Genomic DNA, 27,449 nt, shown 5'->3' with positions numbered 1-27,449 from the left:
CCACTGTATTAATAAAAAAATAAGAATAAATACATTTAGACCTAAACTCAAATACAAAAACACTGACACACAGGGTCAACAGATCCAAGAGGTAAGGATTTTCTATTAAAAATAACAACCACAGGTTTTATGTATTACTGAAAGGGCAGAAGAAAAGCAGAAACCTAAAATCAACCAGGACGTAATTTACACTCATGTCAAGACTCCGTTAGATTTCTCTTAACCCACTTGTCCACATTTCTACGATCTATAATGCTACAAGACAACAATCTACTTCCTCTTTTCACTACATTGACAGGGGCAGCCATGGTCTGTAGGTTAGAGAAGCAGCCTTGGTCCCAAAGGGTGAGTGAATGAACAGCACTTTCCTCTCCCTCTGTATCATGGCTGAAGTGCCCTTGAGCAAGGCACCTAACCCCCAGCTGCTCCCTGGGGGCTGTAGCATAGCTGACCACTGCTCTGGGTATGCGTGTGTGCTCATTGCTCACTTGTGTGTGCATGCATGTGTTCACAGCTTCAGATGGGTTAAATGGGCTTGAGTGTACAAATAGAGGCGGCGGCTTCTTTAAAATAAGCCATGTTGTTTTACTATAGGAGTGCTTAGTACCTTGTATTTTATTTCTAAGGAAGTCCTAATACTGTAAGTCTGGTGTAACATGATTTAAGCTGTAGAGCTTTTATATTTTTATTTTTTAATAGCTGTTGAGCTTTAAGCATTATAAATGTGGCATGAGCTGGGTCAATTATTCCAGTGAGTGTGTTGATCTGTGGACACCTGACCATCACACCTAGATGTGGGTCTTTGCCAAACTGTTGGCATAAAACTGGAAGCAAACAGTTGTATAGGATGTCTATGTATGCTGTAGCATGACAATATCACTTCACTGGAACTAAGCAGCTCAAACCTTATGCCTCTGTGCAAACCGTGAAGCCCATGAACACACAGTTTACAAATCCTGGAGTGGAAGAACTCAAGAACTGTGTCCTGCACAAAACGCTTGACTTCAACTCCAACAATGACTCCACCCAAGACTTCTTCACCTATCATCAGTACCTGATCTGACTAATGCTCTTGTGGTTTAAATGAGCAAATCCCCACAACTGTGCTCCAAAATCTAGTGGAAAGCCTTCCCAGAAGAGTGAAGGTTATTAGAAGAGCAAAGGATGACTAAATCTGGAATGCAGTGTTCATAAACACATAAGGATGTGATGTTCAGGTGTCCACAAACTTTTGGCCATACAAACATACAAATTGTTAAGGAGATTATACACATTCGTGGAAATTGTTTCAAATCAAACATTTCATGGGCCCTTCAAGTTGGATTTGTAGAAGCCGTGTATCGAATCCAACAATGGTGAAATGTTGCAAGAATACAATAAATAAATAAATATAGTAATAAAGGATGGTTGGAGATGCTGTATAGCCAAAAATTACTTATTTATAATCATTTCTGTGTCTATATTTGTACTTATGCAATGTATTTCTCAAATGTATACTAGAAATGCTATATTTATTGCATTATGTTGGTTCTTGCTACAATAAGTTTTATAGTACTATGTATAAATATGAGCTATACTAATAGTTGTAAATAATAAATTCAGGGCAGTCAAATGGTGTGCAGCATTTGCTGCTTCATGCTATTTTACTCTCTCGACTCTTGTCACAGGAAGTGCCTTTGATCCACCACAAACTTCCTACAGCCCCAGAACACCAAGACTGTTATAACCTCATGTCACTCCTGAGAAGTTTGAGCACATTATCAACTTTTCACATGGCAATCTCCATCCTTTGTGAACTCTGTGTCACGTGAAAGAGGGAAAAGTACCTCTGGAAGAGTGTGAATCGTAGAACCCATTTTCAAGTCATGCAGTGTTCTCTCCTTGGAGAAATGGGATCATGGGTTTAAGTAATCAGTAGAGGACAAAAGTGGGAGATGTACATAGAAGTGGATGTGTGAAATCATTACAGCTGTCTAAGTGTTTCTGATTACCAAGAGCGAGCTGTTATTGACACCATCGAAGGCCTATTCCAGATGGCAACTAGGATGTGATTTCTCACACACTTTGAAAAATGCCTCCAGGGCCGAGTGCAAAAGTGCTTTCCAGGAATCACAACAGAGTTCAAAGCTCCTTTTGAAGGCATGCCTATTTTATATATATCTCTCTCTATATAAAATGTTTTGCAAGATTTGTCTGTCAACTTTGTACTGGATGAAATGAGCATCACTTTTTTTTTTTTACTCATCACACATTATATTGATAGCTTTGTTCTTCCATAGCCAACTGATGTCTAAGGCTACATCCACACGACAACGGCAACGAGATTTTTTTTTTTTTTAAATATCGCGTCCACATGGGCAACGGATCAGTAAAATATCAGGTTCATATGGCAACGCAACGCTTGCTGAAAACGATGCAATACACATGCCACACCTCTATGTGCGCTGTAAGATGGTCCCATCGGAGACACCAGAACAATAGAAGTAGACGCATGCGCATAAACCCCTTCTTTTGTAGCATTAGCCACATAAAGTTTTGATTATTAGTCAGTAGTGTAAAATAGTATCTATTGTCTAAGACACTTATTTATATTTCATATTAAAACGTCTATGTAAATTAATACATAGAAAGCCTGGCCAGGCGCTGAACGTTCTTCTGCCTTCACTTTAAGAGAAATTCAGGGCGAGCATGAGCCTAGGTTCTTCCATGTCACTGTCACACGCGCACACCTTCTCACTCCCTGTCCTATGGCTATAGTCCCTTTAAATCACGTGCTCGTTTTTTGAATGGAGACGCGGAAAGAGGAATGAACGGGGGTAGATGGAGAGAGAGAGAGGAATGAACGGGGGTAGATGGAAGCCGGTACGCCAACATTCTGAGATCCTCCAGAATTCTTTAATGGTCCGGAATAAATTGAATGCTACACGTTGATGGATTACTTTGTTCTTCTACGCCCTTTTTGAGGAATGTATTGTGGGACTTAAACCAACATCTGAAGAGGTGAGATCGCTCCTTTTTTTTCCTATTTTTGCTGGCGGGATTGTTTTTGTTTTTGGAAAGCGCACGGGCGGTGCGCGGTTTGGTACTGCTTCCGCAGTGTTTGGACTAAAGACTCTGCCCTAAGGGCTATTCTCTCACTCTCTCTCTCTCACTTTGCACCATTACACAATAAATATTCACAGTGAAAATATTTTGTAAGCGCGTTTCATGAACCAAGTTATAGGATTTGTTGACAACTCGCATCGAGTTCGTTACACTTCTACCCGGCGTGAAGCACTGACAGTCATGTGGTTGTGACGTCATTGTAAACAAATCCGTTCTACTCATCCAGATGACTTCGCAACGGCGCCGTTGCCGGATTTTTTCACTCTGGAACCCGTTCTCAAAAGATTTCGTTTTGGGGCACCCAAAACGCCGGTGCCATGTGGACGCCAGGCCGAAACGATAAACAATTTTATCAGATTTACCTGAATCTGTTGCCGTGTGGACAGGGCCTAAGGGTGATTTTGCACTGAATGTGGGAAGCAGTAACATTGCTGGGTGAGCCAAGTGCAAACAGAAAGCAGAACGGCTATTAAACTGAGGCATGTTAAGGATTTCCGTGTATTCATCAACTTACTGGGCTCAACTGTGCTAGGAGTTATGATAGCTGATACCTTAAAGCAGGCACATTTGTCATAGCTATGCATTTTCATAGTTGTAAGACACTGTTGAAATTAAGATACATTACACACTTTATGGCATCACCATTAGAAGATTCAACTTTTCCCCACTTACAGAGTGGCATTATTAATACAGTGAGCTCTCACTGCCAATCTTAATAGAATTAATCCACAAGTCACAAGCTTACTGTATTCTTTTTTTGCACACCCTATCACAGAAACTGCTTTCAAACTGGAGAGAAACTAAAGAGTGAGACTTGAACCAACAGATTATAACATCAAGATGTGTAAAGTTAATTAAACAAATGAACACAAGCTGAAATATCATCATAAAAATGGAAGACTGGTTAGCATTATAATCCTTGATTTAACTCACACCACTGTGATTCATCTGGAACATTTGGCAACACCATTCACTACAACTACGAGCCTCAAGGTCTTCCCCTGAAAACAACTGCACCCAGAAATACTGATGTAGCTAAAGGCCCGGTCACACAGCGCTTTACGGCTTTATCACGGCCAAAACCCGTCAAAAAGTGCTCTCCCGTGAAGCAGACGATGTTGTTCGTGTTGATGTCGAAGTTAAGACGTGTTACAGTCGATATACAGACGTGACAGGACGCAGGGGAAAATCGGAACGGCGTCGGACGCGGCAAAAAGTTTTGGACTGCTCAAAACTTTAGACCGCGGACAACCACGGCCGGCACACGTGGTAAAGACGTGCAACACACGTGAAAAACACGTGATAATCAGTGTCCCAGCCGTTATTAAAACTTGGGGAGACGTGGTAAGACGCGAAAGTTTGGCGGTCTATCACGGGCAGAGCACGGTCATCGGACGGGTGTTACGCGTTGGTATCACGGGATATAGCGTGTGTTTAGCGGCTTATCACTGAGAAATGGATTTTTCCGCGTACATAGCACTGTCTAAGCCTGTTAAACGACATCTCAAACAAGTTCTAAATTCGGTTGATCACTGTCTAATCACTTCTGCATCACTTCTGATTTGCGGCATGTATAAATACCGTAATTTTCTGAGACCTCGGCACTTGCAATCTAGATGTCAAGGGGTGAACATGAACCCTCAACGCTGTGATGTCCTCATCTTAATGCTCCAGCACCAACAGAACCAACTGATACAGGCTCAACATATCCTTGCTGAGAGAAGAAGAAGGAGGAGGAGGAGGGTGGTACGGAACATCTGGGTGCGTGGCTGGACTTGGTTAGCTGTGCTTAGGCAGTGCTGCAGCAGTGAAACAGCCGCCGACGGCCATACCCCGTACAAAGCACGGCAAAGCCAAAATTGACCAAAAATTAGCACTTACGACCACGTCCACCAGATTTTTGTATCTTTTTGTACGTGATATAGACGCAGAGTGCTGTGTGACCGCCCCTTTATACTAAACTAACATTTTTCAATGTAATCTGTGACAATTCTATTGCAGGAGGCAGATAAAAAATAAGATGTTTGTGAAAAATGAAAGTGTAATGCAGAGTAAGAAACTCCCACTAGTGGCGAAGCTCATGCAATCTACCAGAATTTAAAAGCAGAAAGATGAGTGAAGGAAAGAAGAACCAAAAGCAGCAGAGGTAAACCCCTGTTATAATAAGAGTGCATCAAATGACATTTTCCCCCAAAGGGGCTTTTTTGTGCTTATTTAAGACTGTTCATTCAAGGTACAATTCAATAAACAGACTAACGACTTCAATCAGTCCAGTTTTTCTGAGGGTACATGAAATACAACCCCGATTCCAAAAAAGTTGGGACAAAGTACAAATTGTAAATAAAAACAGAATGCAATGATGTGGAAGTTTCAAAATTCCATATTTTATTCAGAATAGAACATAGATGACATATCAAATGTTTAAACTGAGAAAATGTATCATTTAAAGAGAAAAATTAGGTGATTTTAAATTTCATGACAACAACACATCTCAAAAAAGTTGGGACAAGGCCATGTTTACCACTGTGAGACATCCGCTTTTCTCTTTACAACAGTCTGTAAACGTCTGGGGACAGAGGAGACAAGTTGCTCAAGTTTAGGGATAAGAATGTTAACCCATTCTTGTCTAATGTAGGATTCTAGTTGCTCAACTGTCTTAGGTCTTTTTTGTCGTATCTTCCGTTTTATGATACTCCAAATGTTTTCTATGGATGAAAGATCTGGACTGCAGGCTGGCCAGTTCAGTACCCGGACCCTTCTTCTACGCAGCCATGATGCTGTAATTGATGCAGTATGTGGTTTGGCATTGTCATGTTGGAAAATGCAAGGTCTTCCCTGAAAGAGACGTCGTCTGGATGGGAGCATATGTTGCTCTAGAACCTGGATATACCTTTCAGCATTGATGGTGTCTTTCCAGATGTGTAAGCTGCCCATGCCACATGCACTAATGCAACCCCATACCATCAGAGATGCAGGCTTCTGAACTGAGCGCTGATAACAACTTGGGTCGTCCTTCTCCTCTTTAGTCCGAATGACACGGCGTCCCTGATTTCCATAAAGAACTTCAAATTTTGATTCGTCTGACTACAGAACAGTTTTCCACTTTGCCACAGTCCATTTTAAATGAGCCTTGGCCCAGAGAAGATGTACGGTATGCGCTTCTGGATCATGTTTAGATACGGCTTCTTCTTTGAACTATAGAGTTTTAGCTGGCAACGGCAGATGGCACAGTGAATTGTGTTCACAGATAATGTTCTCTGGAAATATTCCTGAGCCCATTTTGTGATTTCCAATACAGAAGCATGCCTGTATGTGATGCAGTGCCATCTAAGCGCCCGAAGATCACGGGCACCCAGTATGGTTTTCCGGCCTTGACCCTTACGCACAGAGATTCTTCCAGATTCTCTGAATCTTTTGATGATATTATGCACTGCAGATGATGATATGTTCAAACTCTTTGCAATTTTACACTGTCAGACTCCTTTCTGATATTGCTCCATTATTTGTTGGCGCAGAATTAGGGGGATTGGTGATCCTCTTCCCATCTTTACTTCTGAGAGCCGCTGCCACTCCAAGATGCTCCTTTTATACCCAGTCATGTTAATGACCTATTGCCAATTGACCTAATGAGTTGCAATTTGGTCCTCCAGCTGTTCCTTTTTTGTACCATTAACTTTTCCAGCCTCTTATTGCCCCTGTCCCAACTTTTTTGAGATGTGTTGCTGTCATGAAATTTCAAATGAGCCAATATTTGGCATGAAATTTCAAAATGTCTCACTTTCGACATTTGATATGTTGTCTATGTTCTACTGTGAATACAATATCAGTTTTTGAGATTTGTAAATTATTGCATTCTGTTTTTATTTACAATTTGTACTTTGTCCCAACTTTTTTGGAATCGGGGTTGTACATTGTATTACATTTGCAAATGTAATACAATGGCAAATTTGGACAAACAGCATATCCTCAGCATTGACCCTAGTTAGGACTTTTACCAATAACAATGCAAGATGTGTGCAGACCACAGATGAATTATGTATAATATATAATGACAATAATAACTTTAGCACGAGTTCAAGCTCTTCAAGGAAACTTTTCACAATAAAATCCAACAGAATATTTCAAGGCAAAGCCAATACACCACAGACCATTAAACTGGGGATGTTTGAGAAGCTTTGAAGTATCTTTAGGCTGGGATTGTTACTGACTGTGCATTTGACCTCGATGGCAAAACAGCAGGTTTGATAAAGCTCCAGTTGTATGCGGGCAGCAGACATTCCTCAGCACTGTAGACTTTGAATTTCTGTAGTAGTAAAGAATCTCCAAGTCCTTCAAGCGAATCAACTAAACTGGCAAAGCCCAACCATGTCAAAGATGGAGTTTACAATCTGAATATGGATCCACCAAGCTCCAGAAGGAAACGGTCAATGCAGAACAGTCTTGTTTGGTCCAGTTTTTTTTTTTAGCTCAAGCCAAAATCTCCACACAACTCAGAGCTCTGCAAATCTTGAGACAGCTGCACACAAAGATACAAGCCACAAGGTCACAAACTCAACAGTGCTATCCATTCCCTTCCCTGGTCACAAGAAGCTAATTATTCCTTAGGCTTCTCTTCCAATGCATGACTAAATGTCAGAGATCTTTAATATCACTTAAATATCTGCTGGCTATGCATTCCCATTACAGCTTTCTCCTTCCCTGGGAACACAGAGGGCAGGAAAAGAGACCCACACTGGACTCCAGAGACCTCCCTTAATAGTCTTTCACATTCATGGGATCTGATAAGACCCAGTAGCCAAGAGGAGTTTAAATAGTGATCGTTCTGGCGGATGAAGAGGGGAATAAGCCATATAAGCCGAAGTAAATAGTTATTATGGATCTCCAAAGGATAGAGGCGTGCAAGGAATTTATGAGGACCAGTGTTGTTACAAGTGACGAAAGCCAGTCTTTCTCAAGGAAAGGTTTGATGAAGGTTTTATGTTTCTGCTTAAGACCATGTGTATTTTAAAGCTCACATTGAAGACCAAGAATCAAATAATTTGTATACTATTATTTAGTAGGTCAAATTAGCCTATTACATGTTGACTTGACATGAAAAATAACCAGAAATGGCAACAAGAAGAAAACAACTAGGAGCCTGACTCTACTCAGTACTCATTTGCACATTTTTGTTTCTCTATGATGTGCAGAAAAAAGAGGGAAAAAAACTGCCAAGCCTACGAGTTAACCCAAGTGCCAAAATCTGTAAATTGTTATGCAAACCCTTCTCTGGATAACATAAGGGCCTACAAAGGGGAGGGGAGGAGTGGCGTCAATGGAGCATTTCAGGGAGTGCAATCAAAAAAGTTTGTGTTTTTCGGCATCTCTCCAAAGTACAGCAGCCAAACCCTGTGTATCACAACATCACAGTGGATCACAACCCCAACTCTGTCTGCTGCACAGCCAGCTTAAACAAGCTCATTTCCCTCCTATCCCACCCCCCGCAGGATTCCAGTCAAGTTTCACACACATTACACAACACAAACGTCTAAAAATTCACCAAACTCAGCTGCAATGTCATACATAAAAACCCATGCCAGCAAAGGTCAGCTCAAACAACATGGAACCCTGCAAAACTCCTTTTAGCTTCAAATGTCCAATTTTAACCTCACAAATCAGTGAACTCAACCAAAAACCATCAAACAGTGCATGTAACCACGGGACTCTCATCAGAAATGTCAAAGCCACTGCAGAAACTTTGCAAGTTCCCAGAACCCATGTGCTACAATGATCTCTCTCTAGGTTCAAGTCCAACTTTATATTGGTAAACAAGAAAGTCCCAACAGCAGATCTGCACAGGAGGTAGTGTCAGCCTCCAACACTCCATCTTACAGACATTTTCCATGCACTTTTTTTTATTATTAAATGTTTATTTGATATGGACATAGCAATAACATTGGACAAACCAGATGCATTGTTTGAGTGTTTTAGCACAAGTGCTAATTTACAACACCAGTCCACAGGAGGCTTTTATAAAAATAAAAACATTCAAATATGAAAATAATAAAAAAAAAAAAACAACCAGGAAAGAGATAAAAGAGAAAAAGAGAGACAAATTTCGAAGCAAAGACATTTTGAACAAACCAGTCAGCCAACTACAAGACTTAATGTGTACACTGTTGTGTACATTTTAGCCATTGTTTTAGTCCTTTGTAAAAAACATTTCTATTTGTTTCCAGCTTCAACTCTGTGGGTAGAGAATTCCAGAGTTTTGCCCCCTTTACAGAGAGGGCAGACTGACAGAAAGAAGTCCTGCATCTTGGAACTAAACAATCACCACTAGTGACAGCTCTCGTAACTCTGTGAGAACTCTGGCACCTAATGGCCAACTCAGAGAACAGTGTTGGCATATGATTATTTAAGCATTTGAAGAAGAATGTAAGAATATTAAAATTAATAAAATTATCAAAGGTAAAAAGCTTATGTTTCTTTAATATGTGGCAATGATGCCATTTCACTTGTTTCTGGTCCATGATTTTAATTGTTTGCTTAAATATTGAGACTATGGGTTTTATAGTGGTAGAGGACGCCTGTGACCATGAGGTAATACAGTATGATAAATGAGAGAAAATCCTTGCATGCATGTATAGCTTTGCAGCTTTCATTGACAGGTTTCTTCTAATAAGGCGGAAGCAGTTCAGATTTGGTTTGACCTTATCACAAATGTGTTTAACCTGACTATCAAATTTTAAATATTTGTCCAGGATAATACCTAGATACCTCACCTCATTTACAGCATCAATGATTTCTCCCTTGATCATGACCTTAAATGCATCATGGTTAGAGGGGTTATTATGGATGGAAAAACATATGGTCACAGTTTTTTTAACATTAAGGGTTAAATGAGATAGCTCAAGCCACTCAGATATATGAACCAAAGCCTGCGTCAGGCGTTCGCTAGCCAGACTGGGTGTTTTGGCAGACACATAGATAATTGTGTCATCAGCATACATCTGGCAGTTAACACCTGGGCAGCAGCTTGGTAGGTCATTGATATACATGGAAAACAGCAATGGGCCCAGCACTGATCCCTGTGGTACACCCATGCTGCTTCCATGTACATCAGACTTTACCCCATTAATCCTAACACACTGCTGTCTTCCCTCCAGATATGATTTAAACCACTTCATGGCGTCAGCTGACATTTTGAACTGATTTAATTTGTTCAGTAGAACTTTGTGATTCACAGTGTCAAAAGCTTTTTTTAAATCCAGGAACACTGCCCCTACAACATTTCCTTTGTCAAGTGAAGTTTTGATCTTCTCAATTAGATAAACATTTGCTGATTCTGTAGAATGTTTCTGTCTAAATCCAAACTGCTGTGAATAAAGCAGTTGGTTAGACTCCAGATGCTCCATTAATTGTTCAGCTACAATTTTTTCTAGAACTTTAGATACTACAGGAAGAATGGCAATAGGCCTGTAGTTGCTTACTAAGTCCTTTTCTCCTGATTTGTAGACTGGAGTGATTGTTGCCATTTTCCAGCTCTCAGGGAAAGTGTAAGTTTGAATTGACAAATTCACTAAATAAGTAATTGGTTCCACCAGACAACTGTGATATTTCTTTATAAAAGCAGTGTTTAAATTCTGGTTGTCCTTTGCCATAGAGTTTCTCAGGTTTGCAATCACCTTTTTAACTTTGTCCTGAGATATTTCTTTTATGCGAAAGGAGTCTGTGTCGTCGTAGTCAAACTGGACAGGAGGCGGACCAGTATATTTGAAATGTTTTGCTAATTCTCTTACAGATTCAATAAAAAAAATATTAAAATCATTTGCAATTGATTCATTGCTATCAGTAGGTTTATTGAATATTTTGTTCATGTTTAAATGTTTGTGCTTACTTGTGTTAGTTAATCTATTTATCTGTTGCCACAATTTAGAGCTGTTTCCATTGGCCTCTTCAATAAGTTTGTGAAAATAATTGGTCTTTGCTTTGCGCAGCTCAGACACTACTTTGTTTCTTAAACTGGTGTAAGTAAGGTGGTCAGTGTTAGTTTTAGTAATCAATGACCTTTTGAGAGCAAGGTCGCGCTCTTTGGTGAGCTTTAAAATATCACTGTTAAACCATGGGAGAGAGTTTTTCTTCGGTTTACTTTTCCAGGATTTTGTATGCCTGGTTATTATGTCGTTAAGGGTAGATGCAAAAATGTCCGCACTATGATCTATATTTGACTCTTTCATTGTCATCTCCCAGTTGACTTCTTTCAGATCATGTTCAAAATCAGCCATTTTTGACTTGGGGATTCCAGTTGTTGAAATTCGATTTTGTATTTTGTTGTGATGGACTAGACGCTTTTTGGTTAATTTCCTTATAATCAGTGTCATGTTGTGATCTGAAAGACCAGTAATGAGATTATACAGCTTTATTATTCTCTCTGGTCTATTTGTAAAAATCAGGTCAATAAGTGTTTCACTCTTTCTAGTAATCCGTGTAGGTCTATCAATCAGCTGTTTGTATTTAAATTTGTCCATCGTTGATTTGAGTTTTGTTTTCCCCTTTTTGTCTATCCAATTAATATTAAAATCTCCAAACAACATACATTCACAAGAGGTATCAACAACATTCAAAAGATTTTTCAGATCATTGTAAAAATATACACCGCAGGATGGAGGATTATACAGTGCAATTATGTTGAATTTCATGTTTGGTGAAAGTATTACATTTAGTCCCAGGCACTCCAAGTTCACATTCAGGTCAACCTGTAGGACCTTAAACTGTTCTCTTATGTAGATCAAAACACCCCCTCCCCTTCCCTTGTGCCTATCTCTCCTGTAACATGTATATCCTGGTACATTGACCAGGTCAGTAGAAATGTTACTGGATAACCAAGTCTCAGATATGCACAAAAAATCCAAATTTGACTCTATAAGTAAATTTTGTATCTGATCTATTTTTGGTAAAAGGCTTCTTATGTTTATATGCCCTCCCATAATTCCGTTCGGTTTTTTATCTGGATTCCAAATGATTTGGGCATGATTCACAGTTTGTAAAAGTCTCGACTGTCTCTGTTTCAAGGCTGCACGATTTGTGAGATGTTTTTTGGCACTCACAGCATGCCGTAAGTCTATTTGACATTCATTCGTTTCAGTCGGTTCATCCGCATTCATTTGGACATGATTCCCAGTTTGGAAAAGTCTGAACTGTCCTTGTTTCCGCACGGCGCGATTAATAAAATGTTTTTGGGCACTCACTTGTTGCCGTCTTAGATGACATTCGTCCGCTGTTGCAGTCGGTTCCTCCCGAGGATGATATTCCATGGCTGGGGAGATGTCACGTAATGTTAAGTCCATACGGGTCACCGAATCCAACATTGGCTCGCCGTTTCCGATGCCAGCTGGCGAATTCACCAGCCTCTCCGCCCTGGACTCGGCAAGAGAGCCCCGCCAACCGGCATTCCACTCGGTCAGATGACCTCCAAGCGCCGCAGGCCCACACGCCACTCTTCCCCCATGATAGACGCTCTCCAACACCGGAGCCAGGGTGAGTTGCGTGTGTGTAGTATCTGGAGCAGGTGTAGTCGCTACCGATGGTTCTGACCGGGACGGGGTGATGTTATGCGCTGTTGGGTCAGGCTCTGGATGGCAAAGAGGGCCTGGATTTAGATGGACATCTCCTGATATTAACAGCAACATTAGTAGCAGCATTTTGGCTGATGACTGGTTGGCCTTCTTCCCGGTGTTGATTTTGCTGCTTTGCGTAAAGACCCGACCATTCTTCGAAAATCGTATGAAAACGGTGTGATATCCTAATCCAAGAAAGTTCAGTTGTGTTTTCTCTGTCAGAATGCCCAGAGGATCAGCGGTATTATTATGAGCATGATGCGTACTCACAAGAAGCTTTGATTTGTTGCAGATAGAGAACGTTGGCGTTAGTAGGCCTAATAAAAGACCGCAGGTGAGCAGGTAGAGGCCAGCATTGGTTTGTTCAAGGTTGTCTTTGTTTTGACGACACCGTTTGATGGACCTATGCAATAACATTAACTTCCTGAACAACCAAAGAGAGATATTTAAAAATAAGTATGAGAGATTAAAAACGGCGATGTTAAAATGTTCCTGCTCATGAGTGGAGCCTTCCAAACCACCCAGAGCTGCCGCCATCACTCCACGATAATAATAACGAGACCATCAATGACAGCTGAGCTCACCTGGTCACAATGTTCAGAATCATGACAGTTGCAATCTGACTGGCTCACTGCACTTCTGAGTTTATATGTACAGCTTCTGAACACCATAACACAATATGCAGTTTAGAGCCACATAGAGTCTGAAGGAAAAAAAACAATCTCATGGGGTCAACAAACAAGTTTGGCAAAGAGGCTACAGAAAATGGTCTGTGGTAAGTCAATCAAACTGTCTCTCTTTCGGTAGGAGTAGGTGGTTTATTGACAAACCATAGCAGACTTTCAAGTGAACACTCGACAAATGGTGCTTCCAATTGGCTAAAACAAATTAAGAATGGTTCTTGCTCACATACTTTCTTTGGAACAGTGCCCCTGTAGGGTTCAGCTACTCTGGTGAACTTCGACTCATGATAGACTGTAACGGCCAAAGTAGAGTTCATATAGATGTGAATTACAATTTATGTTACATGGTATATATAATTTCATTTGAGTGTGTAATTTCATATAAGTAGTTTATGTCATGATTAAGATGATGAATAATATGTGACAAGGTTAAAAGAATTAGAATCAGAATTCATATGTTAAGAATTAGAACTGTCTCACGCTTCTTAAGAATTCATATGTGAAGAATTAGAACAAGAATTAAAGCCGCAAGCGGCCTCGACGGGCCCTCGCGCCAGCGGCCAAGGGGGGCGGGGGCATGCGTCCCCGCGAAATACCTTCCACAGCTTCTTTGGCAAGAGACATTACTCCCACAATGGTGACAAAGCACAGAATTGGACACAGAGTACACGGTGCGCTGAGATGTTGTCATGGACAGAACATTTTATGCCATGGCTTCCCAACCAAATTAATGTATTTACCTCATCAGTCACCAAGCTATAGCTACATAGGATTGTCTTCTGTTAGACATCTATTAGTCTGTATGTAACGCTACAACACTTGCTCCCGACTGCCTACCCATTCCCCACAAGTCATGTGTGTTTAAGGCAACCAAAACAACATACTCCTGGTGCCTCATGATTGTAAACACCTCTCCTGCAACTGCTACAGTGCAATGAGCGCCCCCAGTGGTCCACAAGTCATGTGTGTTTAAGGCAACCAAAACAACATACTCCTGGTGCCTCATGATTGTAAACACCTCTCCTGCAACTGCTACAGCGCAATGAGCGCCCCCAGTGGTGAAAGTTCACCAAATTTGGTATACATGTCAAGGGACCTATGAAGAGTTGTTTTGTAAAGTTTGATCAAGTTTGACCAATCAGAAGCCGAGATATAAATTGTTGCCTGAAAACAGCGCCCCCAGTGGCAAAAGTTCACAAAATTTGGCACATATGTCAGGTGACCTGTTAAGAGTGTGCGTATCAAGTTTGATCAAGATTGAGAAAATAGAAGATGAGATATTGATTTTTGAAGAATAAATTTTTTGGTTTCTACCATGTCAGTAGGTGGCGCTATGCTGCACATGAGCGATTATGAGTTGGAAAAATAAGTGTCTACAACAGCAACGTACTATCACAAGGTAGTGGTGTGAAGGAGAAGCATTATGGAATTATTTACCAAAAACCTGTTTTGGAGCAATTGCGTTGGCCAAAAACAGCGCCCCCTATGGACGAAAATTCCCAAAATGAGGTGTACATGACATGGGAGGCAGTAAGAGGGTGGCCGTGAAGTTTGACCAAATTTGAGTAAAGATTGGATTTTTTGCCCAAAAATAGCGCCCCCAGTGGCGAAATATCACAGAAATTGGGTAACATGTCAGAAGCCCAATGAGTGATTTACGTGTGAAGTATGAGCAGTTTTGAGCAATTTGAAGATATGTTATGAATTTTTAAGCATGTAAAATTTTGCATTGAAAATTGATTGACGTATAACTTCTGAACGGTTTATTCTACGTGAAACGTATTTAGGAACTTTTGTCAGCCATGTCTGTAGATGATGTGTATCAATTTTGGTGACATTCCTATGAACGGTCTAGGAGGAGTTGCGCCGTCTTCGTGGCCATGCATTTCACACAAAAGTGAAATTACCTCACTTCCTGTTGGGCGTGGCTAATGCATTGGCATTACATTTTTGTCCGGCTTAGTGAGATACATATGCATACCAAATGGCATGCCACTACTACAAACTATATGGCAACCAGGCACCTTAATGCGGGAGGCCAAAATCACAACGACTTAGGGGGCGCTATAGAGGCCCTGAGCCCCGGCCAAGTGTGGGCTTTTGGTTCTGAGTAGCGGTGGCAATTCTCGGAAGTGGCGCCAAATTTCGCGCGTTTTCGCCCATGGCAAGCGCCCCGAAAATGGCCCAACAGCGGAGAAAAATAAAGAAGAAGAATAATAGTGAACTCTTACAAGAACAATAGGGCCTTCGCCCTATAGGGCTCGGGCCCTAATTAGAACTGTCTCACACTTCTCAAGAATTAGAATTAGAAGTCATTCAGCTATATAAGAACGGTCTCGCGCTTCTCAGGGTAGATCTCGAGAAGCCGTGGAAGCGAACAGTTTTTCTTACCTGACACTCTGACACTCTGACTCTCTGATATTGACTCACCGACTCTCTGTATCTTAGAACCTTTGTAATAGTTAAACGAGGATTAAAGTTCAACTTTCAAGACGTTTCCAGTGGATTTATTGCAAGGCACACGGACACTGAGAGTGGAAACAGTTACTTTGGGACAGAGACTTCGTCAGCGTAAGCTATAGCACTTTTCTCAAGGTCTCACTACGAACGAGCCTCTACAATAGTAAGAAAAACTCGCTTGACATCGGATTACAAAACGCTGGAGAGGTTCGCTGAAACTGGAAAGAAGATTCATCGAGGGATTTACCGAGGGACTTCTGAACTTTCGCGATCGCGCGCTACACTCGTGGCTGGTGATTGACAAGTGGACGTGGCTGCAACGTGACTGTCGCAAGTGGAATCGGAACGAAAAACCGGACCGACGTTCAAAGCAACCATGACGGATGAAGAAGAAAAGACGGTAAGCCTTCCGAGGGAAAAACGTCAGCGTAAACCAACACAACGGTCATTGGAAAATAGTCTGCAGACAAGAATTGACTCCAGAAGAGCAAAGCTAAAGAAACTGACTGAGAAAAAAAATGAATTGCGTGAGTTGATGTATGATGATGCAAACGTGGAAAATATAACAAAGGAATTGTTAACCGAGTATGAAGAGCTGATAGAAGAATTCAGTAAGATAAATGCTGATGTCAAAGACCTGTACAGTCAACTTGGATACATAGAGAATATGAATACAGATCAAAGTAAGTGGTTTCAGCCAAGATATGATAAGCAATGCAATTTTGTGCAAGAGGTTAGATCATGGATACAGGATGCAACGCATCGCATAGAAGAGTCTGAAAGAGTGAACAATGAGGTAAATCCTGAAGATAGCATTTCAGTTACATCCAGAAAGAGTAAAAAGACCAAGTCTGTCTCTTCTGCTTCTGTAGCATCATCGGTTCGCTCTGAGCGCTTAAAAGTTGAAATGGAGAAAGCCGCTTTGTTAACCGAGACAGCTGTGTTGAAACAGAAAAGGGCTTTGGAAAAGCAGGAGCTACGGCTCAAAGCTGAAAAGGAAGAGTTGGAGTTACAAGCAAAGCTCGCTGCATCGAATGCAAGATTAGCTGTGTTAAGAAAATATGGAGGCTCAGATGTGTCAAGCGGCTCTAAAGGCAGTAGAGTGGATTCACTGACGGCTACACGGAGACAACATGTCAGCTGCAATAGGAACAGTGGGGCTAGTAATGTATCTCAGCATAGCCATAGTAGTGGAATAGCTGCCGATGCAACGCCTGTTGTGCGACAAGAGCCTGTTACTTCAAGGGGCAATTCTGCAAACACAGACAACCTGGCTTCTGTCATGCAACGCCAAAATGAGATAACTGAGAGTCTAATAAAGCAACAAAAGCTATCTACATTGCCATCGCCGAATATTCCAGTTTTTAAAGGAGATCCAATGGAATACCATCTATTCATGAGAGCTTTCGAGCATCGCATAGAAAGCAAGACTGAAAACAGCAAAGATCGGCTTTATTATTTGGAACAGCACACATGTGGTCAGCCTAATGACTTAGTGCGCAGCTGTCTTCATATGGACCCTGAACGGGGCTACCCTCAAGCCAAGAAATTATTAAAGGAGCGCTTTGGTGACAAATATAAGATCTCGATGGCATACCTGGACAAGGCTTTAAATTGGCCTACTATCAAGTCAGACGACGCTAAGGCACTTGAAGCATATGCTCTGTTTCTGATCAACTGTAACAATGCAATGTCGGATCTAGAGTACTTGGATGAGATGGAGAATGCTGCAAACATGTGCACAGTTATCTCCAAGCTCCCATACAGGCTGAGGGAGAAATTCAGGAGTGTCGCCATTGACATTCAGAAGAAAGATCGGCGAACAAAGTTCCAAGACGTGGTGTCATTTGTAACCAAGCAGGCTGAAATGGCAGCACACCCTGTGTTTGGTGAAATCTCAGGTCAAACAAAGCGCCAACCTGAAAAACCAGCTGGCAAGAAAACCATCATAACGCTAGCCACTGAAGCTAAAGAGCAGAGGGTAGTGAAAGATGTTGCTGGTGCCGAGAACAAGAAAGCTAAAGAGAAGAAACCAAACATGAACATGGCTTTCGTGAAACCGTGCATCTTCTGTCAGGGAGAGCATACCATGGAACAGTGCAAGAAACTTCAAAAAAAGCTGCACAAAGAAAAATTGGAATTCCTTAAGAGTAAAGGACTCTGCTACAGCTGTCTTATAGGAGGACACATGAGCAGTGCCTGTGAAGAAAAGAAGAGCTGTGAGATGTGTTCAGCTAAACACCCTACACTGTTACACATAAAGCAGAAACCTAAAGACATAACAAAAGAAGACACTTCAAGGGAGGAACCAAAAAAGGAGTCTTTACAGGAAGAACAAACTGTGGTCAGTGGATTCGTGGATGCAGGGGAAACTTGCTCTCAGATGGGGGCTGGGGGTGTAGGAACCGTCCTCGCCATTGTTCCGGTGAGAGTGAAGGCAAAGAAAGGCAACAAGGTGCTGACCTGTTATGCGTTTCTGGATCCAGGGAGCAACGCCTCCTTTTGCACTAACAAGCTAGCCAACAACCTTAACCTGCAAGGAAAAAATGTGAACATCCTACTTACTACTATGGGAGACCAAAAGACCGTCTCGTGCAAGGTGTTGCCAGACCTAGAAGTCAGCAGTCTGGAGGGGGATGACTTTGTCGGGCTCACTGGTGTGTTTACACAAAGGGCCATACCTGCTAGTCAGGAGAATATCCCAACCCAAGAGGACGTGGATAGGTGGCCACACTTACGAGGTGTACGAATTCCATTGATCAAGGCAGATATCGATCTTCTTATTGGGACTGATGTCGCAAAGGCTTTAGAGCCAAAAGAGGTAATCTGCAGCGTGAAAGATGGACCGTATGCAGTACGTACAGTCTTGGGATGGACAGTGAACGGGCCGCTGCGTGAGAACATCGGAAGCTGGTCAAAGGACGGATACCCACAGATCCAAATTAATCGGATATCGGTGGCTCGACTTGAAGAATTGTGGACCCAGCAATTCAAATATGATTTTCCCGAGAATGCTCAAGGAGAGCAGCTTGAGATGTCAAAGGAAGATCAACTGTTTATGGACAGAGTCACTACATCCACAAAACTGGTTGACGGTCACTACTCTATCGGATTGCCATTGAAGAACAAAGATGTGAAAATGCCTAACAATAGAGCAATGACAGAGCAACGAGCACTCAACATGAAAAAGAAGCTTCAGAGAAACCAGACGTTCCGAGAGGAATACGTCAGCTTCATGAACCAGGTCATAACCAAGGGATACGCCGTCAAGGTCCCAGACGAAGAGCTTAACAGGAGTGATGGAAAGGTGTGGTTTATTCCACATCATGCTGTCTACCACCCCAAGAAGCATAAACTTCGAGTGGTATTCGACTGCGGTGCTTCATATCAGGGAACCACACTTAACGAGCAACTACTGCAAGGGCCTGACATGACAAGCAGTCTGGTTGGAGTCTTAACACGATTTCGTCAGGAGCCAATCGCAGTTATGGCAGATGTGGAGGCCATGTTCCACCAGGTCAAGGTCCCATCTGAAGACGCAGACCTTCTCAGGTTTTTATGGTGGCCTGACGGGGATATCTCAAAGGAGCTGCAGGAGTACAGAATGGAGGTACACTTGTTCGGAGCCACCTCTTCACCCAGCTGTGCGAACTATGCGCTGAGAAGATGTGCCGAGGACAACAGGAGTACTTTTGATGCAGCAGCTGTGGAGACAGTGTTGAACAATTTTTACGTCGATGATTGTCTAAAATCAGTTAACTCAGAACAGGAAGCGATCAAGCTACTCCACGACTTGACGGCCATTTGTCAAACAGGAGGCTTTAGACTGACAAAATGGACGACCAACAGTCGAAACGTGCTGTTAACCATTCCGCTTGAGGACCGAGCAACAGAAGTCAAAGATCTTGATCTCGACCAGGACTCACTCGCCATCAAGAGAGCCTTGGGAGTACAATGGTGCATCCGGTCAGATCATTTCAAGTTTCAGGTGAACATCGAGCAGAAGCCTTTTACCAGGAGAGGAATCCTGTCTACAATGAGCTCTGTCTATGATCCACTAGGAATGTTGTCACCAGTCATACTACCTGCTAGAAACATCTTGCAAGAATTGTGTAGACTAAGAACAGCCTGGGATGACACTGTGCCAGAACACCTCGCACAACAATGGACCAAGTGGACTGAAGAACTCCAACAGCTCACTGACTTTCGAGTAACACGATGCTTTAAGCCACCTGGATTTGGCAAAACTGTGCAAGCTCAACTGCATCATTTTTGTGACGCATGTGAAATAGGCTATGGTACTGTCACGTACTTAGTCCAGAAGAATAGCAGCAACCAAGTACACTGTTCATTCGTCTTGGGGAAGGCGAGGGTCGCCCCTCTGAAACCAACTACCATCCCGCGGTTGGAGCTGACGGCGGCTGCCTTAGCTGTGAAGGTGGATGTCATGCTGAAGAAAGAGCTTCAGTTGCCGCTATCAGATTCCAAGTTTTGGACAGACAGTACTGCCGTACTCAAGTACATAGCCAATGAGAACATCAGATTTAAAACATTTGTGGCAAACAGGATCGCCACAATTCTGCAAGCATCAAAGGTGCATCAATGGAGCTATGTCAACACTCAGTTGAATCCTGCCGATTATGCCTCGAGGGGTCAAAGGGTGAACGCCTTCATGAGGAATGACGTCTGGATTGCTGGTCCCAGCTTCCTCAGTAAACCAGAAAGGGAGTGGCCAGACGAACCCAATCACCTAGAAGAGCTCACGGCTGAGGACCCTGAGGTGAAGAAAGGCGTGCTGGTTAACGCTACCACAGTAGAAAGCACTGATGCAATGCAGCAGCTAATCCAATACTACTCTTCATGGGTACGTCTCAAGAAGGCTGTGGCGTGGTTCACGCAACTCAAGCGAACCCTGGTGAACCTGTCTAGGAAGAGAAAAGAGTTGAAAGGATTGTACAGGGACGAACAACAGCTGAACAAAGAGATGTTGAGCTACAAAAAGGGTCTCAAACATACGTACTTGACTGTGGATGACCTGCAAAAAGCAGAGATCGCTATTATTAGCCATTGTCAAAACGATAACTTCCAAGAGGAAATATCTGCTCTTCGGAGAAAGGACTCCATTAAGAAGAGTAGTCGAATCTTCAGACTCAGTCCGCAACTGGAAGAGGGAATCCTTCGCGTTGGAGGGAGGCTCAGTCGAGCATCCATGCCAGCAGAAGCCAAGCATCCAATGATCATCCCTAAGAACCATCACGTGGCGGACTTGATTCTCCAGGATGCGCACGAGCGTTTAGGACACAGTGGACGTAATCATGTCTTGTCTCACACACACCAAAGGTACTGGATCATTGACGCTCCCTCATCAATCAGAAGAATGCTGTCTCGGTGTATTACCTGTCGAAAACAACATGGTGCATCAGGCACACAAATGATGGCAGACCTACCAAGAAACAGAGTTCTACCAAATGAACCACCCTTTACCAGAACTGGTGTGGATCTATTCGGGCCATTCAGCGTCAAGCGGGGAAGAGTGTCTGTAAAAAGATATGGGGTGATATTCACCTGCCTTGCATGTCGTGCGGTCCACATAGAAATGGCAACATCATTGAAAACCGACTCCTTTATTCAAGCTCTGCGGCGCTTCATTGCGAGAAGGGGTCAAGTGAAGGAAATGAGATCCGACAAAGGGACCAACTTCGTTGGAGCCGACCATGAGCTGAGAAAGGCAATAAAGGCATGGAATACTTCACAAATCGAGAACAGCTTGCTCCAACGTGACATCACTTGGTTATTCAATCCACCATCTGGATCCCACCACGGAGGGGTGTGGGAAAGAATCATCCGCTCCATCAGGAAGATCATGGATGCCACTTTGAGAGAACAAAGCTTGGACGAGGAAGGTCTTCAAACGTTCTTCTGTGAATGTGAAGCCATCTTGAATAGTAGGCCTATCACTACGCCTTCTAATGACATTAATGACTTGGAAGCCCTTACCCCACAGCACTTACTCTTGCTCAAGACTAACCCCAACCTACCACCGGGTGTCTTTGATAAGGATGATACTTACGCACGCAAGAGATGGAGGCAAGTCCAATACATGAGTGATCTGTTCTGGAAACGCTGGACCAAAGAATATCTGCCTCAACTCCAGAAAAGACAGAAATGGAACAGTCCAGCGCGCAACTTCATCCCGGGAGATATAGTCCTGATCGTCGATGAATCAGCCCCTAGAGGATCATGGCTAATGGGAAGAATCGTGAAGACTGTGGAGGACGAACATGGAGTCGTCCGCAAGGTTCGAGTCAAGACGAAGATGAATGAACTTGAGCGGCCGATCACCAAACTCTGCCTGCTTCAAGAAGCAGAATGAAAAGGACTGTTAAGTACATTCAATGTTGTAATTGTTTCTAGGATAGAAAGCAATTAGGGGCCGGGTATGTAACGGCCAAAGTAGAGTTCATATAGATGTGAATTACAATTTATGTTACATGGTATATATAATTTCATTTGAGTGTGTAATTTCATATAAGTAGTTTATGTCATGATTAAGATGATGAATAATATGTGACAAGGTTAAAAGAATTAGAATCAGAATTCATATGTTAAGAATTAGAACTGTCTCACGCTTCTTAAGAATTCATATGTGAAGAATTAGAACAAGAATTAGAACTGTCTCACACTTCTCAAGAATTAGAATTAGAAGTCATTCAGCTATATAAGAACGGTCTCGCGCTTCTCAGGGTAGATCTCGAGAAGCCGTGGAAGCGAACAGTTTTTCTTACCTGACACTCTGACACTCTGACACTCTGACTCTCTGATATTGACTCACCGACTCTCTGTATCTTAGAACCTTTGTAATAGTTAAACGAGGATTAAAGTTCAACTTTCAAGACGTTTCCAGTGGATTTATTGCAAGGCACACGGACACAGAGTGGAAACAGTTACTTTGGGACAGAGACTTCGTCAGCGTAAGCTATAGCACTTTTCTCAAGGTCTCACTACGAACGAGCCTCTACAATAGACACCAAACATTTTTTCAGTGCAAGTTAAACTCACAGGACCTACAGCCTTACATTCCTCACTCTTGCAATTACAAAGTGTTCCCATTAGGTTTTAATTTCTTACTTTAAGTCCAAAATAATTCAGAGTAGTTTCTGAATAATTGGCATTAAGATGAATAACTTAATAAGGAGAGGGTTTAATATGGATTAAGGAGTTAAGCTCATGTCTTCTCTCTAAATGGTGTGTTTATCTATCTGAATAAGCTGTCAAATTAGCTGGTCACTGATGAGGAAGTAATGTTCAAGAAATCAGTCTGATCCATCAGACATGCAATGGACAGCATGTTTTTCATTACAGGGAGTAAATCAAATGACTGGATTGGGGTTAACTTGTTAGGCCTCAGGATTGTTTGAACTTTTTTTTGTTTTGGCAAAAAAAAAAAATAAGAATATGTAAACTAATTAAGTTTAATAACGTCCTCAAAATTTGTTAAATTCAAAGTATTTTGTAAAATAGGTTCTTAATGGAATGACTTCTATTTTGGTTCATCTGTGAAAAAAACCCTGGAAAGTTTCTCAATTAAAAAAAAAAAAACAGAATACCTATCAAAATGTTTCCTAATAATACGCATATCAGGTGAAAATTCAAATTCAATCCAAATTGCTTGAAATTGATCTCAGTGAATTCAGAACTGAATGCAGCACTACATACTTTTTACAGAATATATGAAAATATGTTTATCCGTTCTTGAAATATTACAAATCAAAGATCGAAAAAATGGCTTAACTTTTAGAAAACTGACGTAATACTATGTATTAGGATAACATGGTCTAAAATGTGCCTAATTAACGAATGAGATCAAATGTTTTTTCTTAATAACTTTTTTTACTTTTCAAGATATTTACATGTAAATAAGCAGGCACATAGATGGTTGTATACTGAATACAAAGTTTAAAAAATTAGTAAAAACAAATTATGCAAATTAGTATTTAATTAGTATTAATTATGCTAATTGGGTAAAATGTTGAATCAGTACATTCTCTTCTTTAAAGTTTCACCAAATAGCTTTACTTCTGCAATATATAGCTGATCTTAACTCTCATTTATACATCACAAAGAAGGAGAAATCAATGTTAATTACAAATAATACAATTATAAAATATGCCTAAATAAGCATTGAATGTCATTTCACATATACTATTCTCTCTCAAAATTAAAAAAAAAAGTAATAAAAGATTATTTCTAATACCCTCTTTGTGCTCTGTAGGCCTTTGTATTTCTCAGTAGGGCCTACTAATGTTTATATGAAGGAATATTAATGATTATTTCAATTAATATTCACAGCTTTCAAGGCTAACTTCGAAAAAAACTGTGTGATCCACATCCAATAAATTTAACTGAATTGAAATAGACACTCACATTTCTGACTTCCGTTTTTTTAATATTATTTTGACCATGAAGATCTCAATATTTTTCATCAAAACAACTACAGTTATATTCTAAAATAGTCATTTATTTACATGAATCAGTTTGATTTGAAAAAATAAGTAGGTAAAGCTATGAAAACTCACTTCAAAGTCTTCCGTGAATCATAATATCAAAACTAGCAGATGGAAAATTTTGCTGAATACTTCATCAGAAACAGTGGGAGCTAGAGAACATACCTATTAAAGTTATCTGATTGATATTCACAAGTAATCCAGTCGGAAACTGATCAGAAAAGAGCCTGACCGCCTTCCCATGACTCAAAAAGCACCAGCAGTTTCCCGACGTCCATGACTCATCCAAGAATGGATTTCTGCAGTCAAATTTCCACACCATTAGAGAAATCAGTAGTCCAATGCTGCAAAACACTTAAAGCCAGTACGCATATTTCTGAGACCACTTCCACCTCTAGATTAATAAAAACCCACACTTCACCTTTTAATTTTCTCTTACTGTCACAAGTACTACGAGCACTTGACCGTAGCTGAGATCCAACATTTTAATCCTTTCCAAGTAGTCAGGTCTCTCTCGAGACAGAATTTTCCACTGGAAGACAAGTTTGATGGAAGACAAACAACCTTGTGGACAGCATTAAACAGCAGTGTTTTCCTTGTCGAATCCCCTCATTAGACTATCTCTGTAAAAGCAGTACGTCTTTTTGTAACAAGTCAAGGGAGCACTTCTTGAAATTATTTGGGTTCTTAAATTACCTGATTTGCTTAGCAGATCCTCTCATTTTGGATGATTCAACAAGCTTTCACACAATAGTATATTACTGGGTTTCAGTCATGTGACTTTGCTTAGCGGTTTTACCGGAAGTGAAATAGCTGGTGATCTAAACAGCTGCCATAGTGCAAACAACTAGCAATAACTTGGAGTGTGCTCTTAATCTAGAAGCCACTACTTGTTTTAGATATATTCAGAAGATTGCTATGTGCAATGGAATAGACCCCTACAGTCTGGCAAAGAAGGATGTGTCATACGATCTCAAACTACCCTTCAGTTGAGTTCCCCGAATCTTAAACTATCTGGTGTTGCAGACATCCTTCTGCACTGCAAAACAGATGAAAGCATGGAAGATTATGGAGGCTTACTACTTTTTTGTATGTGGCTGGTTAAAGGACCTCGGTATCAAGTCGCTGCTGAATGAATCCTGTATTGTTTTTGCCTGTGCAAGTATGTTTTTTTTTTTAACTTTTCGTTCACGTCTTTACAACAAAGCGCTGCAAGTTGAAGTGTAAACAAACAACAGTTCACATGATTCTCACTTGTGTTTGCTCTTATCTCTCAGGTAAATAATTCACAAAGATCATCAGAAACCCCTTTAAAGACCTGGATCTTAGTTAAACAAGACGGAGAGGTGATCACGGCGCATTGTAACTGTATGGCTGGGTAAGAATTTTGTCGCGACCTTTATGTGCGGCATAAAGGACTTTGTGAGGAGTGAGGAGTAAACAAAGAAACAGCTAGAGACTTTAGTGCTTCGTGAATAAAAAAGTACCGTAAAATAACAAAGCAAGAAAAGTACTTGGAAAACACTAACGACATAACTGAGAGGGATATACAAACCTTTCACGAAGTGATCACTGCAAACTCGAACATGCTTTGACTCGGCTCCCTTTGATTTCAGTGAGAGGTTCAAAAGCCACCTTTCTCGATGTCCTTTTGTGAAATCCTGTGTTCCTTAACCCGTTTTTTATTATTAGTTCACAGGGAACCCTGAATAAACTTTTCAGTTTCACAGTTTGATAGATTCGAACAACCTAAAACAATGCAAGTGTAAGGCATTTTTCATGCGAGCAATGCACCCTTCCTTGTACAAACACTCTGTCAACTGAGACCACCAGCTAAAGTTCTGAATAACTAATGAGGCGTTTTTGTTTTTTTTCCTTTTTTATCAGACATCTAATTTTTGGGTTTGTTTACCTGACATGTTTCGACGTACAACTTCCGTCTTCCTCAGAGTGTCACCGGATGTTATTGGTGACGCATCTTTTATCAGCTGCTGTTTCTGGGCGGAACAGGTTAAGAACAACAAAACACAGAAGAAAGAGAAAAAACAAACTAACAAACAAGAACACAGGGGAGTAGTTACATTACCATACATCAGGGGAATAACTGAACGCATTCAAAGAGTAATGAGGAAACACAACATTAACACACCTGTCAAACCACACACAACACTCCGTCAGATCCTGGTTCATCCCAAAGACAGAATACATCCGGACAACAGATGCAACACCATATATGAGATTCCATGTCAATTATGCAATAAAACTTATATTGGGGAGACAGGAAGGAGTTTCAACACAAGAAAAAATGAACATAAGAAAGAGTGCGAAAAGGAGACAGTTACAAGACAAACCCGAACAATAAAAGAAAAGGCACAACAGGAAAATTATAAGTCAGCTATAACAGATCATTGCAAAAGGGAAAATCACATTATGGACTGGGGGAATGCCAGAGTCATCCGCACAGAAGATAACAAACATCAGCGCTGGATCAGGGAGGCCATGGAGATCCGTAAGCGAAGCCCGAGGACCATCAACCGGGATGAGGGAGCATACATGCTCTCCCATACCTGGAGTGACATATTGCAGGGGACGAACAGACAGTATAAGGCATGACCGACCTGTCAAACCAGACAGGAAGGCCATGCCTTCAGAAACAGCAGCTGATAAAAGATGCGTCACCAATAACATCCGGTGACACTCTGAGGAAGACGGAAGTTGTACGTCGAAACATGTCAGGTAAACAAACCCAAAAATTAGATGTCTGATAAAAAAGAAAAAAAACAAAAACTAACTATATTTAATATAAGACATAATGAACGTGCCCTGTGATGACCTGGCGACTTGTCCAGGGTGTACCCCGCCTTTCGCCCGTAGTCAGCTGGGATAGGCTCCAGCTTGCCTGCGACCCTGTAGAAGGATAAAGCGGCTAGAGATAATGAGATGAGATGAGACATAATGAACGTAATCGAAAAACTAATGAGGCGGATGTGACATCACATGAAACCCAGCAATACACTGCAACCCCACTATAACGAACTTTTGCATATAAAAAAACCCCCTAAGATTGTGCCCCCCCTTTAATGACAATGAGTCAGGGT

General features: G+C 41.4%; 1 protein-coding gene across 3 annotated transcripts in view; it reads right to left on the bottom strand.

The window, feature by feature from the left end:
- Positions 1–27,449, bottom strand: part of fbxl17 (F-box and leucine-rich repeat protein 17) — an 898,173-nt gene that overhangs the window by 340,403 nt on the left and 530,321 nt on the right. The window lies entirely within an intron of this gene.

The sequence above is a fragment of the Neoarius graeffei genome, chromosome 10 (assembly GCF_027579695.1).
Source record: "Neoarius graeffei isolate fNeoGra1 chromosome 10, fNeoGra1.pri, whole genome shotgun sequence".
Taxonomy (NCBI): Eukaryota; Metazoa; Chordata; class Actinopteri; order Siluriformes; family Ariidae; genus Neoarius; species Neoarius graeffei.
Note: the sequence above shows the minus strand (reverse complement) of the source record. Positions and strands in the feature narration are given on the sequence as shown.